Raw genomic sequence first — 19,721 nt, forward strand, 5'->3', positions numbered from 1 at the left:
CATGGTCGAGATTAACAAAATTCTACTGTGTTTATTCTTACTCAATCACATACATTTGATGGCCAGCCGCTGTCCTGCCACTTGCTGCATTATGCTATTGAACACCTCGATCGAACGTCCAGTAACCATGGTTACAGCCGTCTGTTCCAAGTCATTTTTTGTTTGGAGAAGAAAGCGGCGAAACGGAGCAAAAATAAGACGTTTCTGGCAAGGTAATATTTTCTTTATTGACGTTCTCACCCAGGTAAGTTTTCCTTAATCTTCCAGACTATTCAAAAACTTGATTGCTATCCACAGAACAATGAGATGGCAATCTAAGAATAGGAACAAAATGTTATTATTCCCTTGATAGTACGCGACCTGACTAAACATCCACTTTCATGGCAACCAATCCATAGCTTTTTTAGTTACATACATGCATACATGCAAACAAACGTACAAACCCTGCCAAATATGTAAACTTCATGGCGAGGCTTTATTATACTGTGCCAGCTATTGCAGATTGAACAATTTATAACCCTTAGGCTTCTTGTCATAGCTCGACGATTTGTCCTATCGGCATAATGAATTATCAAAAGCACGTACTGTACGTGCACACTCTATCATTTCTTCTTTTCAAGTATTTTGTGCTATAGGGAGAGACGTGTGTGACATCCGACATTATCTCTTACAATGTTACCTGTACGTTCAAAGTACCGGTGACGTATCCTGGAGGTGTGCTGGTCACACTGTCAATGAACATCGTGTGGTGCAATCACGTACATAGAGGTCCTGGGTTCGAATGCCCTGATAAGCCCCGACGTTTTGCCCCAAGGGAAGACACTTAATACGACTTCCCTCTATTCACTCAGGTAGAAATGAGTATCTAGCTTCAGTTAAGGACATCTCTCAGATAGAATGTCGATGGCGGTCCATATTTTAGGAGATCCACACCTCGAATACGTTACTGAATTCACCGTCCATCCAGGAATGAGTGCTTCAAGTCCTTACCTTTTCGCAACTGTTGGTAATTTCTCTTGTATTGAGGCGCTGTGTACAGGCTGCCATTACAGACCCATACTTTTTAACCCACCAATTGTTCGATCCTCGCAATTTAGCCCCTGGCTGGGAAGATAGAATAACCGGCATACGCAATAAGGTAGGGCAGTGACCGGGATAACAAATGTTATGATCACCATGGATGTGATTGCCAAAGCCGAAGCCTGATAGCTACAGGCCCTTACTCCCAGCTTTGTGACATGAAATACGTTCGGCATAAGATTCAAGATCAGAGAGTTACATCTTGATACGGGATCTTACTAAGTGTATAACCGGAAATAGTCACTAGCCTTCGGTAAGTTGGGTAGCACTGGCTGCATATTTTTGCAGTGTAATAGATCAAATCAATTGTACATTCATTCATTTTCGCGGGGACTTGATAACATCGCAGTAGAAACAATGCTGTAGCACAGTAAAAATATTTTCCAAACATATTCGCGGTTAGGCGGTTGTCATGATTTCGCAGCAAGAGGTCACCGAAAAACCCGCACAGATAAAAAAAACGCGAACGTTTCAAGACTTAGAGAAGCCGCCAGTCCTCTTCCGTAACTCTAGCCCTTTGGACACGTCCTTCTGTCGACGAGACATTGATCCTATTGAGCAAATGTCATCTTCTGATGGTACGGCTTTTCATCATGCGATCAATCATACAAGGACCTCAACCACGAAGCTGTCAACGGCTATAGACATTACCAATATGTAATAGGGGCACTGAGCATTTTTCTCAGAATCTATATTTGCACTTTTACCACTGAATTCGTCATTGTCTTTTTAACAAAACATGGTCGAAAGTGAGTTCGAACTTCAATACCCTATAACATGTCCCCATTACTTTTGATGGAAAAACAGAGACGATAGGAATGTAAAAGTCTGCAGTATATATTTGTAGCCTTGTAGATACACAGGAGACATTTTATTTCCTGACGACCTAACGAAAGGAAGTATCACTTACTCGAGAATATTGAGAAACTTTCTCTCCCAAATATTTCCCATAGATAGCGAGAGTGAGTACCACAACTGAATGCAATGGACAGCAGTTTGGCCCGTTGCCATTCCCGTAGAAATGCCTGTAATATTCGCTATCCTGACAAACAGGTGTTCTTTCAACGGTCCATTGACCATAATCCACATGTTGGTTTAACTGATTTCAGAAGTGGCAGGAAAACGAGCGTAGCACATCAAGTGGCCTGGTGTGTAATCGAGTTAGCGTTCAATATTCAACGGGTCTGCGGGATACAGCTGGTATGAGTGATGGGGCTATGGAGCTTATCGATTTCTTCTTTTCTCTGTGAGACGAATCAAAAGAAGGCCTGCGTTCTCAAGAGAGAGAGAGAGAGAGAGTGAGAGAGAGAGAGAGAGAGTGTGTGTGTGTGTGTGTGTGTGTGCGTGCGCGTGTGTGTATGTGTGCGTGTGTGTGTGTGTGTGTGTGTATGTGTGTGCATGTGCGTGTTTTTGCCTATGTGCTTATGTGTGTGCATATGTGTGTTTTTGCGTGTGTGCGCACTGTCTATGTATGTTGATCAACATTCAGATACGGTCTGTAGAAAGTTTCATCAATAAATACCAAACTTTTAAGCCTGCATCGTCAAATCTTGCACCCAAAATGCATAACGTCTCACAGCTAAATCTTTTATGTGCACCCAACAACAGTTTTAAATGTACATGTGCTTCTAAATGCATGAAGGATACCCTGTGGGTTTTATCAAATATATCGGTGTTTTACTATCATAAGCACGTAAACTACGGAAAGCCCACAACTTGGGTCATGAATTCCGTTCTCTATAAGCCCATGTTTGCAATTGTCGTAATGCCAAAACTGCTTGCACGAATTGAGGTTATCAATCACCGACCATGATAGAATTTCTAAACTTAAAATTCAGGCTTTTGATTACACAGAAACACAATCTATCTGACTTGAGGGCATTGTTATCAGAAAGGTATTCATTTCCCTAAGGTTACTTATCAACAGTAATTGGGTATTCCATATGCATGTACATGTGATTTACTACAAAAAGAAGTAAGATCGTATCGTATACAATGAGTTGGTTGGGAGTTAAAATTGAATTATGTGGCCCACACCTTCACAGTCAACTTCGGCTTTGCATCGATCAACATTTTATCAACTATCAACAATTAGTTGTGTCTAGAACTACCTAATTTTCCTAAATCCTATAATGGTGTAGGTACTAGGTGTAGCAGACTCATATAGATACCTAACGAGGTAGAGAGAACTATTCCATATCTTAACGTCTCCGGTAAGCTGCTGACACAATGGGAAGATTTAAGGGATGTCGTAAATGGTAGTAATTTAAATGAATCATTTCTACGGGAAACGATGAAAACGTCTTTCTTTTGATATCCTTTTACTTTAAGGATGGTGGCGAGGGAATTTTTATGAACCGAGGCCGTTGATGGATTCTTTTGCAGCGGATGGATGGTAATCCGTACTTTTGTTCCATAAGTGTGTGTGCTTTATAGATAGCGATAAACGTAGCTCTGTACAATGAATAATCAATGTTGTAGCTTTCCAAACTTTTAAAGACCTAGCTCGTCAAAACTGTGCAAGTTGATGAATGGAAATGACGCACTCGCTATTTAAGCCCTATACTTAAATCTATACTTAAATCCATAGAAATAGCGTGACTTCATATAACCACTTTTTACGCACAACCAAGTTTTGAGTGTGCTCCCAGCTCATAAGATAGATCGTCGCTTAACTTTGTTGGGCACCTATTAAAGGAAAGTAATATTTGCCCAAAGGGGCAAAGAGAAGCCTTTCATTTGTAGACCAATATGAGCTGTTGACAAAGTACAGAGATTTACGGATTCAAGATGTACAACATCATACATGGTAGTAAATTGAAACAAATTGTCTCCCAGAGAACAATGCCGATACATTTTTTCTGTTACTTTTCTAATAACTGTTTTGGTGACAATGTGGAAGGTTTTTGGAACCTGAGGTAATTCGAGCGTCACTATGCTCTCCATGGGCTACAGTTGTATATATGCTACCATTGCTATGTTTCCAGTGACTGTGTACACCTGGTAGGAAGAAACATGTTCCTTCTACTTCCTCACCAATGATAGAAAGCTTGCCAATGGAAAAAGCAACTACTTACTCCATTATTGCCGTACCTCATATGTTGCTACATTTGCTCACAATACCGTGCTGTGAATACGAGCGTAGCTTACCTGGAATTAGAATCATGTGAACCATTTTATGACCTTGTATGATCGTAGGTACAGATATAAATCATTCTGCACGAATAGTTCACTACGGTTCATTCTGTGTCAGTCGTCTCTGTGGAGTCGATTTATAACCACGCTGATGTTTTCGAATGAAAAAAAACACGCCACAATTAGAAGTACATTAAGTACGTCTAATCCATTCATTTATCTTTGTCAGAGTTATCACGTTGAACACGAGTCAGGCAATTTGAGACCTTAATTTCACTGCTGAGATTATGGGAATCAACAGTTTCCGAGACTAATTCACGTGATAATTCCACTCTCAAAGCACAAACTGGTGTTCTTACCAATGCCGGCATCAATAAGCGGCTTGTTCTGAGGCCAGCTGATGTGTTACGGCCTAACTGCTTCGATGTGCCGGTCAGAGATGCAGTCAGAAACAATAGCACGGAAGTTCGGATCGTTAGTAGGTCACTTTGAAGGTGCAGGTAATCGACGCTGCTTGAATACGATCCAACTGTTACTTCTTAAACTTTCTTGAGACACTACGTGAAGAGAATATGCCAGAGGGACTTTTTGATACAGAGGGCAATCTCGCAAGCTCCAATTGGATTTCTATTCAACGTAATCACTCAAAAGGATGATATCTTTCGCGTCTATTCAATCAGACCTTGATGCAATGAATACGGCTACCCTTCAACTCCTCAAATACTCATCACTCAAGCTAAGCACATGTGAAGAATATCGTATTCTTCTGAGATTAGAGTCCTCCCTTAAAACGCTATACAAAAGGATAGCTCTGATGCTATTTAAAGTAAAGTAGGTGGAAGTGAAAAACACATATGGCGGAGAATTGCTTTTAAGATGCATGCCTTGCTTTTTTTCAATGGTTGCAATGAAAAGTAAAACAAATTTTTCTACTTCAGCTGATTTTTCGGCTCTCCTCTTCTTGGTGCCTTGCTTCAAAGAGGAATCTCATCCACGCGTTCAACAAAGTATCTAAAAACAGTTATAGTTTTGTCAATTATCTTTTTCGTAGATAGTTTTGTAATGGTCTTACTGTAGGTCTGCTATGGAAATGCAATAGGACATATCTCTTAGGGGTTTTTTTTCGTTATACTAGCTAGCTGCCAAAATGCTGACCCTTGTACTTGCCCCCTTCACATCATGCTGCTGCCCTTTGCACATCAGATGCCGTTTGCACATCAGATGGCCCGTGCACGCAGCCATCGTTTCGTTTTATCTACCAAATAATACAGCTGCCAATACTTGATGGAGTACGTGAATTACTGACCATTTCTCTCGCTCAAAGGAAATAGGTCAGCCCTATAGAGAATGGTTGGGTTAGCCAGAATAGGGTATCGGGTGAGCCAACGATTTCCTTTATGTAATCTTCTAGACCTCCGCCAAAGCAATTAGGCACGTTATAGAATCCCCTTTGTTAATCCGGAAGCTTTTCAAGAGTGCGGGTGGGCCATACCTTTTTTATAAAGAGATGCCATGGAGCGCCACTTTAACGTATCATTTACGTATAGTGAATCCTGTAAACGTTTGACGTATTGTCGAACCCGTCAGTAAATGTAGAAATATGGCCACTATTGACAGTCTTAACGATTGGATCAATGAAATTGATGGTTATGTACAGGACCACATATTAATGCAGATCTTATGCAGAGGTGGTCACTTTAATTTTTCTTTTCCATCTCACCCCTTTGAGTGTGTTTTTTTAGATTATACATAGCAGCCTAATACGGAATGCACTGCGCTTTTGGTAATTTATAGTCTAGCTTGAAACAACGTAGCTTCTCTATATGGCTTGGTTCCTCAATGAACGGCCCTATTTTGAAAGAAATCGTGTTTTAGAGATGGGCGATGTTTGGCGGAATGTTCCCGCTTATTCGTAAAGGCGAGATTCAGACTACAGAAAAGTGACTATTATTATATTATAGTCCTCCAAGTTTGATTGATCAAACGTTAGATATTAACCAGAATTGCTTAAACAAGCTTTGACTTCACTTTTACACACATATTGGTTATCACATAGATAAGAATGAAAATGCACATATGGTGAGTCTTATACATGTTTAAGTACATGTATACATGTAACGTTATATTCATACGATGCAAATCAAGTAGATGCATTTGCAGTGTCAATTTTCATTTATTGATGTTGCGTTTCTTGTGGTCGGTCGAAGGGCATTGTTGAAGTGCTGTTCACGTTCTTTTGAGATCTGCAATCAGAATCTCCCGATAAAATCACAGTTAGCTGCACCGTCAATGGTTCCATCAAATTCAAAGCAGCAATTTGAAGGTACTCGGTCTGGCCTAATCCCTTGGTAGAGAACGCTGTTTTCACCCTTGGTGGTCCTAAGAACATTATCTTGTATGTGAGCATTAAGATTGCAAACGACAGCTGAAAATCGGTTATGAGTCTGGACGTTCCTAAGGTCTTTACGCCGTATGTGAGCGTTAAGGTCGCAATGGGAAGTTGAAAGGGGGTTTTGAAGTGCTGGCGTTGATAAGATGATTACGTTACACGTGAGCATTGTCATTGAGGTCGAAGCGCGAAGTTGAACCTTGTCTGTAAAGTCTTGGAGTTCGTAAAGTATAAAACTCATTAGGCTGTACGTGAGCAAGAATAACTAAAGCGGCTTTGGGGGAGACGAAACGTGTAGATAGCGGGTTCAACCATCATCAGATCCCGCGCTGAGGATTCTGACAGTCTCTCATGGACTGAGGTGTCTTGATTACAATGTGGATAGACTAACCTCAAGTTACTGCGAGGTCACTGCACTTTGGTCGACTCGTACGGGGAGGGCAATTCGCAATTTTCAAGACATCGCCTGGCCGCCATGTGTTGGAAATCGCGAATCGGCTTATCCCCCTCCAAACAACGCCCACAGAAAGGCCGACAGGGGAGGCTAATACAATGTCACCTGACGATAGATTTACGTACTGCTACAGGGAACCATTTCCACTGGCTTCTTTGATTAGGGTTTGCCCCATAGAACTTCTGTACATGTTTGTCATAGCCGGGTTTCTGTTCCCTCCGATTTATTGCTCGTAGTCATGAATACAGTCCGTGGCAATTCAATGTTAACTCAGTCAATTATAAAACTCCAAGATATTTAGAAGTTTACATCGACATTAGACTGTCTTCAGCAGTAAACTACCAGCACTTTGGATTTGATGTGCCTCTGTGCTCTGTGTTTTATAGATATTAGGCTTACTACTTATCAATGCCGTCTGGAGAGCACGTCGGTGATGAATGTGAAGTTCAACGGTGTTAAAATCCCTTTAATGGGAGACATTCGTCGACCGGTATATTACTTGTATAGGCTTGCCCTGACCCAACTTTATTGAGGATGAAATCTGCAAGTCAATGTCATTAGTGCAGACGTTGGTCAGTTGTCCTCGTTCCAGAGGTCTAGTATCAACTATACATATCGGAAATAGATGTTTCTTCAAAGAGTGCAGCAAAGATTGTTTTTCTATCTTTTGTATCTCCAGATATTAATGGCATATCATTTATGAATTTCTCTGTGCACTTTTATATCTCTCATAGGTTCAAGTATAGGGTGCGGCAGGTTATTGATGTACGTCTGTATTATAATAGAGAACCGGATCTTTGATAGGAAAACGACTGAGACTAAATCAAAAGTCGTTGCCAATACAGTAGCTATCGAACCACTTTGTCGCAAATATCGTGTAAAAAGAAAAGAAACGCATTATCTTCACTCACTCACTCACTCACTCACGGCCCGTAACCTCAGTGGTCGTAGGGGCTCCCCGACATCCAGTAGTAGTGATAGTAGTTATCTTACACCCTGCTAAAACCTGTGGGGGTAAGGGTATAGTACATAGGAGCGGCTGGAGTTGTAGTATCACACGCTCGTTCCTCTAAATTTGATCGGAATGGTCATCGCCCTGGTATTCCCTTGTTTCAATGCTTCTCAGCATTTGTATGATTCGCTATTAGCCTTTAAGGGTTCCGAGCAGCAGCATATGGCCTAACATTCACTTTCATTAAATAAGATAAGTTGAGTCATTCCGTAACTCTGATAGTTATCCGTCCAACCGTAGCCATTCCGAAGGTCAGGTTTAATGGCGTTCCGGTTGAAACGATCATGCAGGGGCGTCCAAGGAAGGCGCGGTGGGCATTACAATTTCCGGCGTGACAGATCGCGTATCATTCATTAATGTGCTGGGGGCTTGAATCGTGATCTCCCCGCGCGGCCTATTTGGACTTGGCAGCGTTTTCATCGATCGTTCTAAGCCTTCTGAAAGGTTCTGTCATTTACAAATAGTTACTCTTGCCGCGGGCGCTTTGAATCGGGTGGAAACTTGTTAATTGTGTAAAAGCGTTGCGGAAAATAGGAGCAAACGTTTGCCTCCACAGTAGGTATCGATTGGCCTCACGTATCTAGATGTATTTCGATAATCACGAAGGTAAAAGTGGCACAAGTATAAGTAAAAGTTGCACCAATTATGATGCGCCACTACCTTACGAAGTTAAAGGGCTGATTCTTCAATAAGACATCAATTCCCATTTGGGGGTTATCAAAATTGAATTCTTACGTTCGATCAAAAGACGCTGATTTGTCTTTGTACGTTCATTCTACCCTTCTACCTTAAGTGGTAGGCTTAACGACCATTTCGAGACTAAAGAAACTTACCTATAATGGAATATCTAATGAGTAATAAAGATCTTTGTACATAATTAATGGCTTAATTCCTGGCCAGCTATATATTGACACATTGTGTTTTTATAAGAAATTTGTTGTCCAGTGATTTACCCGCCTAATGAAGTCATTCACGGATATCTAATGCAATTATTGCTGATAATCAAAACCGTTGCTAATTCAATACAAACCCTTTGCATCAATTCGATTCAGTTACAAGTTGGCTATTCAGGACAAAAAGCCTATCGACTTGCCGAACTTCGATCAGTAAGTACAAGATCATTACATGGCTCAACTGGATTCAACAGAAACCGTTATAGCTATCTGAAATAGATGAAACTATGAAAAGACCTTTGGATGAATGTCGAGAGCACTAGAGGCTCGTTCTCATTTAAATGTCGAAATGCTGTCGCCTGACTTTACGCCTTGATATGGAGAAAATTATAGACAGCATTACTGGTTCCTTCATTTTTCCATAACCCCTGTAATGTTTTACAAAAGATGCACCACAACATTCGTATTGGTTGATGGCTAAGAAGGTTATTACAGCCACTGGTCGGATTTCACACCCTAAAAAATGGCTGTCGCCTGAGAAGAAACGAAGAATTCAAATAGTAGCCAAAAATGTAACAATTCAGTTCCCAGAATAATTGTTCGGCAGGTTAAACCAACTACCCAGGCCCTCTGCCCAATCACGTCAGATCGCTCCTGTCAGTGATCTTGGAGGCTGTGTAAGGTGGTTTATGCCTGTCGCCAGATTCTGTAACAAACGTTACTATCACGAGTACGATGGTTGTCACGGTTATATTATCCACGTATAAGACTAGAAATGACCGTTTTTGTGACGCTGTACAGTTTTTCTGACTTCCTAAAGAAACAAGAAAGGGTTGTTGACTGTTATTTGTATCCCACCTTGCTTAACATAATGTTGTACAGAAATGACTGTAACAAACGTTACCATTGTTCGATGCTGTCTAAGCTTTCTATTTGACCTGGTGTAAAAAAGCTGCCCACTTTTCAAATGTCCCTTGGGACAAACACTTATACCTAAATTATGTAGTCAATAAGGTATATCCTTTAGAAGAAAACAGGGTAAAGTCTACTGTTGTAACAAACGTTACCGGTAACGTTTGTTACCTGCCCTGTAATGCATTACCAATGGGACCAAAAATAATAAGTTGCCATCTTTTGGCTATGGTTAAAAGAGGAATTTTCCTACACAACCAGGTAGTTTTTACTGAAAATAAAGCGGATTTATTTTTCGACCAAAAAAATGCCATTTTCGACATTTCATTGAGAACGAGTGTAGAACGGGTGACGCCAGAAAGGAAATGGTAGTCGGGTTTATTATTGATTGATAGTTTAAATGGGAACGCGTGGCGCAGCGGCAGCATGTTCGGATCTGCACCAAGAGGTCTCGGGTTCGAATCCGGCTGCCGTACCACCGATCTTGTGCCCTTGGGAAAGGCACTTTACACGACTTTCCTCACTTTACTCAGGTGAAAATGAGTACTTAGCTTCGGCTTGAGCCGTCCCTCGGATAGGACGTTAAATGGAGGTCCCGTGTATGGGGAGAGCCACACCCCATGCACGTTAAAGAACCCCCACACGTGCGATGGTGCGGTGTGCGATGGAGCAAACCATTCGGTCTGGAGTTGGTGATTCACTACAAATAGGGGGGGACACGCCCCTAGAAATATGGAGACGGTCCATCTGAATATGAAAATGCAAAAATTTGGAAAATCTTTGATTGCTAACCCCCCTGTACATGCCCCCTGAAGTTTTTAAGTTGACAATGTACTAAACTAGTATAACCCTATACTACCAAACATGCTTAATGCCTTAGAAATTGTACTTTGGCATCCTTGACAGAATATTTCACTTCAGGAGAGATCATTGTGGATATCTGAACCTCCAAATGTATTTCCCATGCAAATATGGACTATTCCTAATCACCCCCATGGCAAAAATGGACTGATCCAAACTCAAAATTGGACGAAACGGACTACAGGTATATTATAGTATAGTCTGTATTCATTTCTACCAATTTTTACACTCAATCGCACAGAGACAGTTAGCCTTGTAGGATTTTAAAACGCCAGTGGTACTCAAATACTCTGCAAAACAGATTTCGTTGTAGCGAAATGGAGTATCACAAGTTTTCACATACTGAATCAGGTCCAGGTTCAGGTCCGGACTTCTGGACCTGAACCAGACCTGCATGAACCTGAACTTTCTGTACCGTTTACTCACCCCTATTAGGCACCCCTGTAGTTACATGTAACTTATGTTTTATCCTATCAAGAAATAAATACTTATGCATGTAGGTGGTGGGAAAGTGGTGTTCCAGCTGAAAAAATTCAGGTTGCGCACTGCGCTACCTGAATTTAAAATTACGACTTACGTTGCGCCAACCAAAATGCATTTTCAAGTGTGCAAGTGGGTATTTCAAGCACTGTTGCTGCAGGTAAAGAATGCAGCCTTCGGGTTTATCTCTAAGGAGATGTTCCAACAGACAAGGAAAGAAGAAGTCTGTAGTGCCATTGTACAAGTGGTAACCACAATTACCAATCTGAAGTTACAAGGGTACTGAAAAAGAGAAGGGAACCTGGATTGTTTAGACAGTAAAGTAGAGAAGTCAGCAAATGAGGCAGGGTACCAGAGATTCTGATAGCTTGGAAGAGAAATGAAGAGGAGCTTAAGAAGCAAGGACTCAATGAGAAAGAGATTGCAAACATTACTGTTGATTGGAAGAGAGACAAAGATTTCCAAACCCTTAAAACCCAAGATGGATCTTTCACATCAGCAGCAGGAGTTGATATGTAAGTTTAAAGCTGGCGCAACTCAAGAACACAGCCCTGTCACTACCGATAACCACAAAAACTCCCATCTGCGGTCAACCTAAAATTGTACTTGAACAATGTTACACGCCATTGACACCATCAATGAGTGTAAATTTGACTGGTTCTTTTGATTCTGTTGTAAATAGATGTACCAATACAACATAGTTGAAATTCAGTATCGCATGCATCTTGCTTACAATGAGAGATATCAGAGCTCGAAATACTACCTGCTCATACAGGTTAGTACAGCTAAAATTGGAGCTGTGCAGGTATTTCTGGTGTCTACCTGCACCTAACCTGCACTGGTCCATGTACTGGGTATATACAGGTTAGTGCAGGTAAAATTGGAGCTCTGCAGGTATTTTTGATGTCTACCTGCACCTAACCTGCACTGGTCCCAAATACTAGGTTATTATACATAAACGTCATACGATGTAGGTGTACGTGGATTGTTATTAGCTGCATTGAATGTTACCACTACCACCTATATCAAGTAATATTCTATAGAAAAGAAAAAAAATAGCAATGGTTCCTGAACAATTTTAGTATGAACTATACTTCCAAAATTCAGAGTGGTGCAGGTAACATTTTCCTGGTGCAGGCTATTTTCAAATTGTTACCTGCAGCAGTGCAGGTACATGTCTGCAGAAAAAGTATTTCGAGCCTTGGATATAGTATGTACATTGTACAAGAGAGCTTAGTAGTAGAGAGAACAGTCAACTGTTGCTTTTCTGTCCATACTTCACGACACATATACAAAAATACTGGTTTTAAGCTTGGCAAAAAACCTGTGTTTTTGTAACCTAGAAACAATGTTTCATTTTGAAGTTGCCCAATTCCTTGGCATCTAGTCTGTGTAACACAAACTCCGCTGTCCAGGGCTGTAACTGGCCCCTCCCCGCGGCGGATGTAAGCGAGATTTAATCAGGCTACTTGGCATCTAGTTTCTGAAAATTTTACCACTATTCTTATTAAGCTAAAGACACTTTGTAGTTGATTTGGGTACTCTTTATTATTCTCAGCACTTGTCGAATTACTGCCTTACCGTGACTTCCCTATTTTTGCAAAATAATGGAAATTCGCCCCAATACTTGCTGCCCTGTTGCCATGGCAACCAAGAATATTAAGCCAAAATCTAATAGAAAGGTATCTTGGAGTGTAATGTATCATTTCATCGCACAAAATGTGCCAAAAGAACTGAAGTAATGCAGTCAGTGCTTGCAGACCTTAGCAACGTCACACAAGTACATGGCGAGGGGGGTATCCAAACTTCAGGGGGTATGTACAGGGGGGTTAGAGTTTTACAATTGCCTAATTTTTGTGATTTCTGTGTTTATATAGATCATATCCATATTTAAGGATGCGTATTTCAAAAAGTTTGTACTAATGTCCCCCCCTACTACAAATCACCCGGACGGAGGCCTGGCGAACCTTCATGTCGTATCGGCCATACGGTGATTTACATCATTCACCATGCTCCGGAGAGGAGATAGGCGCCGCCAGGGGACTAAAATGCCTATTGATACAGCACAGCATGTTGCGCTGCCCCTACGTCTGATTAATCAGTCTACGGCTAATTAAAAGGCTATGGGACGAATGAAAAAAAATGAGTTTAGATGATCTATCTAATACTTGCCGGCAGACATATGGCCTTAATCTCTACCAGGCTTCGCGGATCGTTGGTCAAAAATTAGAAATTGGACACATAGAGGGAATAGGGTGCGAGGGAAATCGTACCTACGGAGTGTACCTTTGGCCTGCCGACTCCCCTAGCACACTATTGACAATAAGACATCAATAGCTATATTATTGGAAAATAAGACATCAATGGGTACACTATAGGGCAAAAAGCTCTTTAACTTGCACCACTTCAACTTTTATAACTACTTCCCCTAGTACACTATTCTCCAATTCCGTCCGTGTCCAAATTTGCTATTTATTTGCAATTTAAACAACAGTCCACGTAGACTATCAGAGGCTAGTTTGGCCTAGCAGTGACAGGCTATTAGCAGGAATTGACATACCATTAAATGTTGTTTTCACTCTTTAAAACAAAATTGACGTCATTACACCATTGCAAACTTTGTACGCTGCATGGAGGTTTAACATGTAGAAAGAGTCATCTTTTACAATCGCTTTTTGTTAGGATGCAAAACTTTATAGAGAGTATATTGTTTCGAGTACCATCTCTAAAATTTGCAAATTAACGTATATAAGATCGTTGTGAGACTATTTCATGGAAAGATTTTTTTTGGTAATCACTTTCTGCTAGGATGCAAAACTTTATAGAGAGGATATTCTTTTTAAGTACTATCAATAATAGTTGCAGATAGAAGTATAAGATCGTTGTGAGACCATTTCACGTAAAGATTTTTTTGTGATCACTTTCTGCTAGGATGCAAAACTTTATAGAGAGGATATTCTTTTTAAGTACAATCCATAACAGTCGCAGATTGAAGTATAAGATCGTTGTGAGACCATTTCACGTAAAGATTTATTTTTTGTGCTCACTTTCTGCTAGGATGCAAAACTTTATAGCGAGGATATTCTTTTTAAGTACCATCCATAACAGTCGCAGATTGAAGTATAAGATCGTTGTGAGACCATTTCACGTAAAGATTTATCTTCTTTGTAATCGCTTTCTGCTAGGATGCAAAACTTTATAGAGATCACATTCTTTTAAGTACCATCAATAACATTTGCAGATTGAAGTATAAGATCAATGTGAGACCATTTCACGTAGTTGAACAAAACCTGCGCTATTGCCCAGCCGGAACATAAGATAAGACCCATTTGGTTTCATCAGCCAGGACATCACGTATAGCTCACATGGTGCTGTGAAAAATGATTCACCGCTAATGAGCTGTACAATTTAATTTGCTCCGGACGGACTGGGGTTGGTGGACGTACACGAAGACAATCGGACGGAAAGTCGAGCAGGTTCGGTGTCCGTACATGCGTGGAAAAGGCATCAGGAGTCATGCAACGTTCGTTGGTTCATTCTTCCGTGCAGACCATTTTAACGCAAAGAGGCGCGTAGGCCAGCAAATGCCCTTGCCATTTCAGTAGCAGGGTATATTTTTACAAATAGATGTTGCTAGAATTTCCCCTTTAGGTATTTGGGGCACCTCCACCTCGTTCAATTTTACGTCACCCTAAGGAGAGTGCAGCCCCAACCGAAATGTCCTGACCGCGGGACTTGAACAGGCGTCTCCATCGTATTGAAACCAATCGCCATCCTTGTCTATGTTTAAATCCAAAATATAATCCCCCCTCAGTCTGCGCAGTGAACCTCTCCATGTTGCCACGGCTGCAGAATCCTCAAAAAGATGAGGTTGGCAGCCTAACCGAAAGAAGAAGCTCAGCTTTGAGGTTGCCACCAGTTGAACCTCAGCTACAGAGACATGCATGTGAAACGGAGCGACGACATACAATCATCATCTCAAGAAAATGAATGAAAATACGAACTCAAACAAAGATGCCTCAAAACACGTCTCGCTCATTATACTGGCAAGCGAATATTACCAGGCGTTGCTCGTCTAATCATCAAAGAATCAATTACTTTAATTTCCATTCTTCAAATAGCACTTAAGATGTAAGAGTGTCGTCCTTTTCAGTTCAAGACTGCAAATTGACAGTGATACGGTTCAGGCGCTTCCCTAATTCATGTCCAACCCCGTGGTCTTCTGAGGGCCATCCCCGAGACTTTGATACGAAGAGACGTTATGGAAACTGGCATTAAGAGCCCTACAAATGGATTTGGGTGCCCGGTTCCTAATTTCACACCCATCGAGTGTACAGCTTCAATTTCCGTCGTGGATTTTGCTCCGTCTGAACTTGTTCCATACGCACTGACGTGCCCAGAACAAAGATGTTCTCTGCATAAGCCGCTCGGCACGAATTTCTTTTGCAGTTGCCAAGCGCTTCTTTGAAAGACTTTGAATGCAGACGGTGTAACTAACATGGTAGCTTTGCATTCCGTCTGGCGGGTGAAGTATCGGCTTTGCAGGGATTTGCGTGAACCACTTATCATATACTGGGATGAACGTAAGTGCGCCAGAAAGTAATCACCGTGCGCCATGTTGAGTCTCATGCCATTCACTCTTCAAATGTTTAACCAAGGTTACAAAAAAAGTATTTGGCTGCTATGAATGAACATTCATGGTACAAGAAATGAAATACGTCAATGTTTAAGTCGAGTGTATGTAGAATATACATACAATGTACAACAAGAACTGCTACACACAGATCGACACCTACGCACACAGACACGCACACACACGCACGCTAAAGTATACTTGCATAACGTTACCCTTTGCCTCATCTATCTAGTCTATAATGTCCTTTTCATTGCTCTTCATCCCTCCTTCCCTCTAGGATCCTACGTAATCTATAATAGCAACGTCCACGTCTACCCCGGCGCCGAAAAGACTGGATGTCTAATGTTATTGCTATGTGGTATATATTTATCCTGATATTGCAGCCTTTCATACAGGTACCCTTACGTTGATGGCTGTCCTTGAAGGATATCTATTCTTACGGCTGCCAAATCTCTGGTGGACGATGTATATGTTTAATGCATCGTCTTCGGAAACTGTTTGGATGGAAGTCTATAAGCATCTCCACACTTATGATTAGGTATTGATTAAAGCCACGCGCCCAGTACGTACCCTATTTTAGGAAGGGCTTTCCCTTCAGTGATTATAAGCTGTGTCTAACTTCAAAGCGTAACAAATTTTCCAGTGCCTGCTATGAATATGTTTAGTTCGTCAAATTTAAGGTTAAAAGTCATTCATGCTATTACAAGTAACAATAGTCCCTTTTAACAATGATGGCAGTCAATCGATCGTCATATGATTGTCCCCTATGTTTCTACCATTTTCTTGCAATTAGCGTCCGACCATGACCTTTCAAGGAAACTTTTACTTTGTTCTTTGCTTGTGGCACTTTTAACACTTACTTTGGGGTACATCTCTGCCACAGTATCTTTGTCTTAAAAAAAAAAATTAAAGTAAAACTCAATTTACAGATAAGAGCATCTTGGAAGTACATTCGAAAGACAGCTTTCATCAAGCAATTCCTTCATCAGGATTTCAGTTGAGGTAATGACTAAGCTTTACAGCCTAATTGCTTGTGTGTCTGATACAGATGTTAGCTACGTGCCGTACCTCACGTCTTTCTGTGACAGCTTGAAGGATAACCACCTTTGGACTGCTAAACGAAGCTGCTCTACACCTATATGGCGACAACTTTCCCATTACGCTAGGATACGCAACTGCTATTTAGAGATTACAAGGGTCCGATTCCGAATCATTGGAACAGTGAGATAACATTGAGAATGGAGAGGCAGTCTTCTTAACTTTAAAGAGTCGAAATTGTCTCGTCCCGAAGGATGACGCCTTGGCGCCAACGTGTCGTTCACGACATCTCGCACCATTAAATCCTGCTCTCAAATGTGCGGCTAGGCTCATTCACGACTTTGGGGACTGTTTTTATCACAGTTTGATGCCCGTGGTTGCTCTTTTTAAACTCTCACGACGCAATTTTGACAATGAAAATGTCTACCTGTTATTTGTCTTTTGTCATGCTCAGCCAGGGAGTAACGCCTGGGCTTCAAAGTGATAAGAAACTTTCTCTGTGCACGCAGGTTAATTTCCGTCTCGTAAACGATCGGCGCCATTTAAATCGGTTGGTGCCAGTTCCCGTGCAGTTCTTTCAAAACTGTGATGTTTAGCTGTGGGGTTTATATTAGAGTTAACGAATTAGATTTCCTGGCCCAGGCTCGAACCTTGGCCGATCCACTTCCATTTTTTTCAGTTCTTCTCTAAACCATTTCAACTGTACTGTTGTAAATTTCCAATTAAAGATGTTGCTTTTTATTCGTTTGTGTACGTTTGGGTTACGTTTGCGGCATTGCGGGGTTCGAAAAAATACTCAACGAATTTCAGAGATAAAGAACGAATTTTCTTACTTGTTGTGTATTTTGTCGTCTTCTATGCCATACTTTTACGTATTACGCAATATCTGAAATATAAAAAATCGGAGAAAATAACAAAACAGTGACGCAGTGAACGAACGCAGCAATGTCGCAAGCGTGTCCCACGTCCGGTGAGAGTGCACCTTAAGGCAAAACTAGGGGGTTATTGGGACAGTCGTGAAAGTGTCGTACAAACTTCTGTCTTCTGACCGAAATCGGGTGTCGTGGATCCTTGTATGTGATCAGAAGTGTGCGCTTTGCATTTGGTTGTACATATATTGCCATTCCTGTGTGTTTGTCTGTACCTACTTGTAGACACCAATTTCAACAACTCTACTTGTGAGTCTCTGTAATGTACTTGTCACAAACCGCCTCGTGGCGTAACACACCAGGTTTGTACTGAGAAGGAGAAACCTCTTTGGTACTCAAGAATACAGGCTGCATATCCAGAAACATTTATATCAAACATCCACACACACCAGAATGGTCCCCTATTCTTTTGGATAAGTGCACTTGTCCTCGAAAAAGGGACCTCCACTTAACGTCCTGTCCGAGGGATGTCCGCAATATGCAGAAGCTATATGCTCATTTTACCTGAGAGGATCGAGGAAATTCGTGTAAAGTTCCTTTTCCAGGGACAAAAGTTTGGAGCATGTCAGGAGGATTAAAACCCAGCACCCAGAGGTTCTGGACCAAACACTCTCAAAGATCTTGCCATCGAAAAATCAAAAGAACAACGGCCAAATGTCTTCTAAATGTCTACCAGCAAGTCAGCCAGCACGGTATTTCCATGTTTTTTTCTTGGGTTTCATCCCAAAAGTAAAGCTATTATATCACAGTTGTCTATACAAAAAACACGCATGGATGATATAAACACTAACACCATTTGCCTCCATCGATGCCATATTTTAAAGATCTCTCCAGTGCAGCGTTATTTTTTACGTCTGATGCAAGCTAGTTATCCTGCCTGGATATGTCCTTGGGATGAGCAACATGGCGCCAGTAAAGTCTGTGTTCACTCCCGAGAGAAGGGGACTCAATTAGCAGTTTTCAATTAGTCAGCCCACGTCATTACTTGGTAATTGGCAAGTGGGAGCAATTTTCGTTAAGACTTATTAGACCGTATTGCAATTAGAGATTGGGGAAATCATCTCGCCATATTGCTCAGTGATAACAACCGGAATCGAGTGCTTCTATATCAATATTTTCAATATTTTTCAATTATTATTGTGATATTTTCTCCTTAGGCGCCCCTTTTGACGTGACGGCAATGCTATTGGATTCTTCTGACCCGATTTTAATGCGAAGCAAGATACTAAAGTATAGTATAAACGACAACAAAAAACACAAAAAGGAAAAAAAATCGATATCTATGAAATTCTGCCCCGATGCCAAGGGGTGTAAAGGTAGTGAACACGTCACAAATTAAAGCCAACTCACAGTTGATTTCCTTTTAATATATAGGAATTCCGTGTCAATGTTTTAACCAGGAGGTTATATAACCTTTTTGGTCTCTATAGAACCTCATTGGTTTTATGTAACAGGCCCAAAGGGTTTGGGAACCACAGAAAGGTCAGACACACATCACGTGCCAGTGATTCTGACAACACGATACAGTGCCCCATTTCAGTGGACAGCGATCGCGCTGTGACCTAAACTCGACTAGTGTAACCCTTGATTTCATCGTCGTCGGAATATGATACATCATATAAAAGTATGGCTGAAAAGGAAAGAGAACACGCGAAGCGTAAAAAATATTTTTAGTTTTTTATCTCTGGGAAAATCGTTGACGATACTTTTATTGCAAGATCATGCCAGTGGGCTAATTGCAAAATAAGACCGTGGTATATACATGTACAGGACATGAACATGTCATCTAAATAGCTCTGTCGAATCAAAATTCGCAGCGAGGTCTCCGCTCTCGTGGAATGGGAGCCTTACTTTACGTAGAACCAAAGTCTTCCTACATGCAGCGCACGCTTGTACAGTCTG

This window comes from Branchiostoma floridae, chromosome 2, assembly GCF_000003815.2.
Source record: "Branchiostoma floridae strain S238N-H82 chromosome 2, Bfl_VNyyK, whole genome shotgun sequence".
Classification (NCBI taxonomy): domain Eukaryota; kingdom Metazoa; phylum Chordata; class Leptocardii; order Amphioxiformes; family Branchiostomatidae; genus Branchiostoma; species Branchiostoma floridae.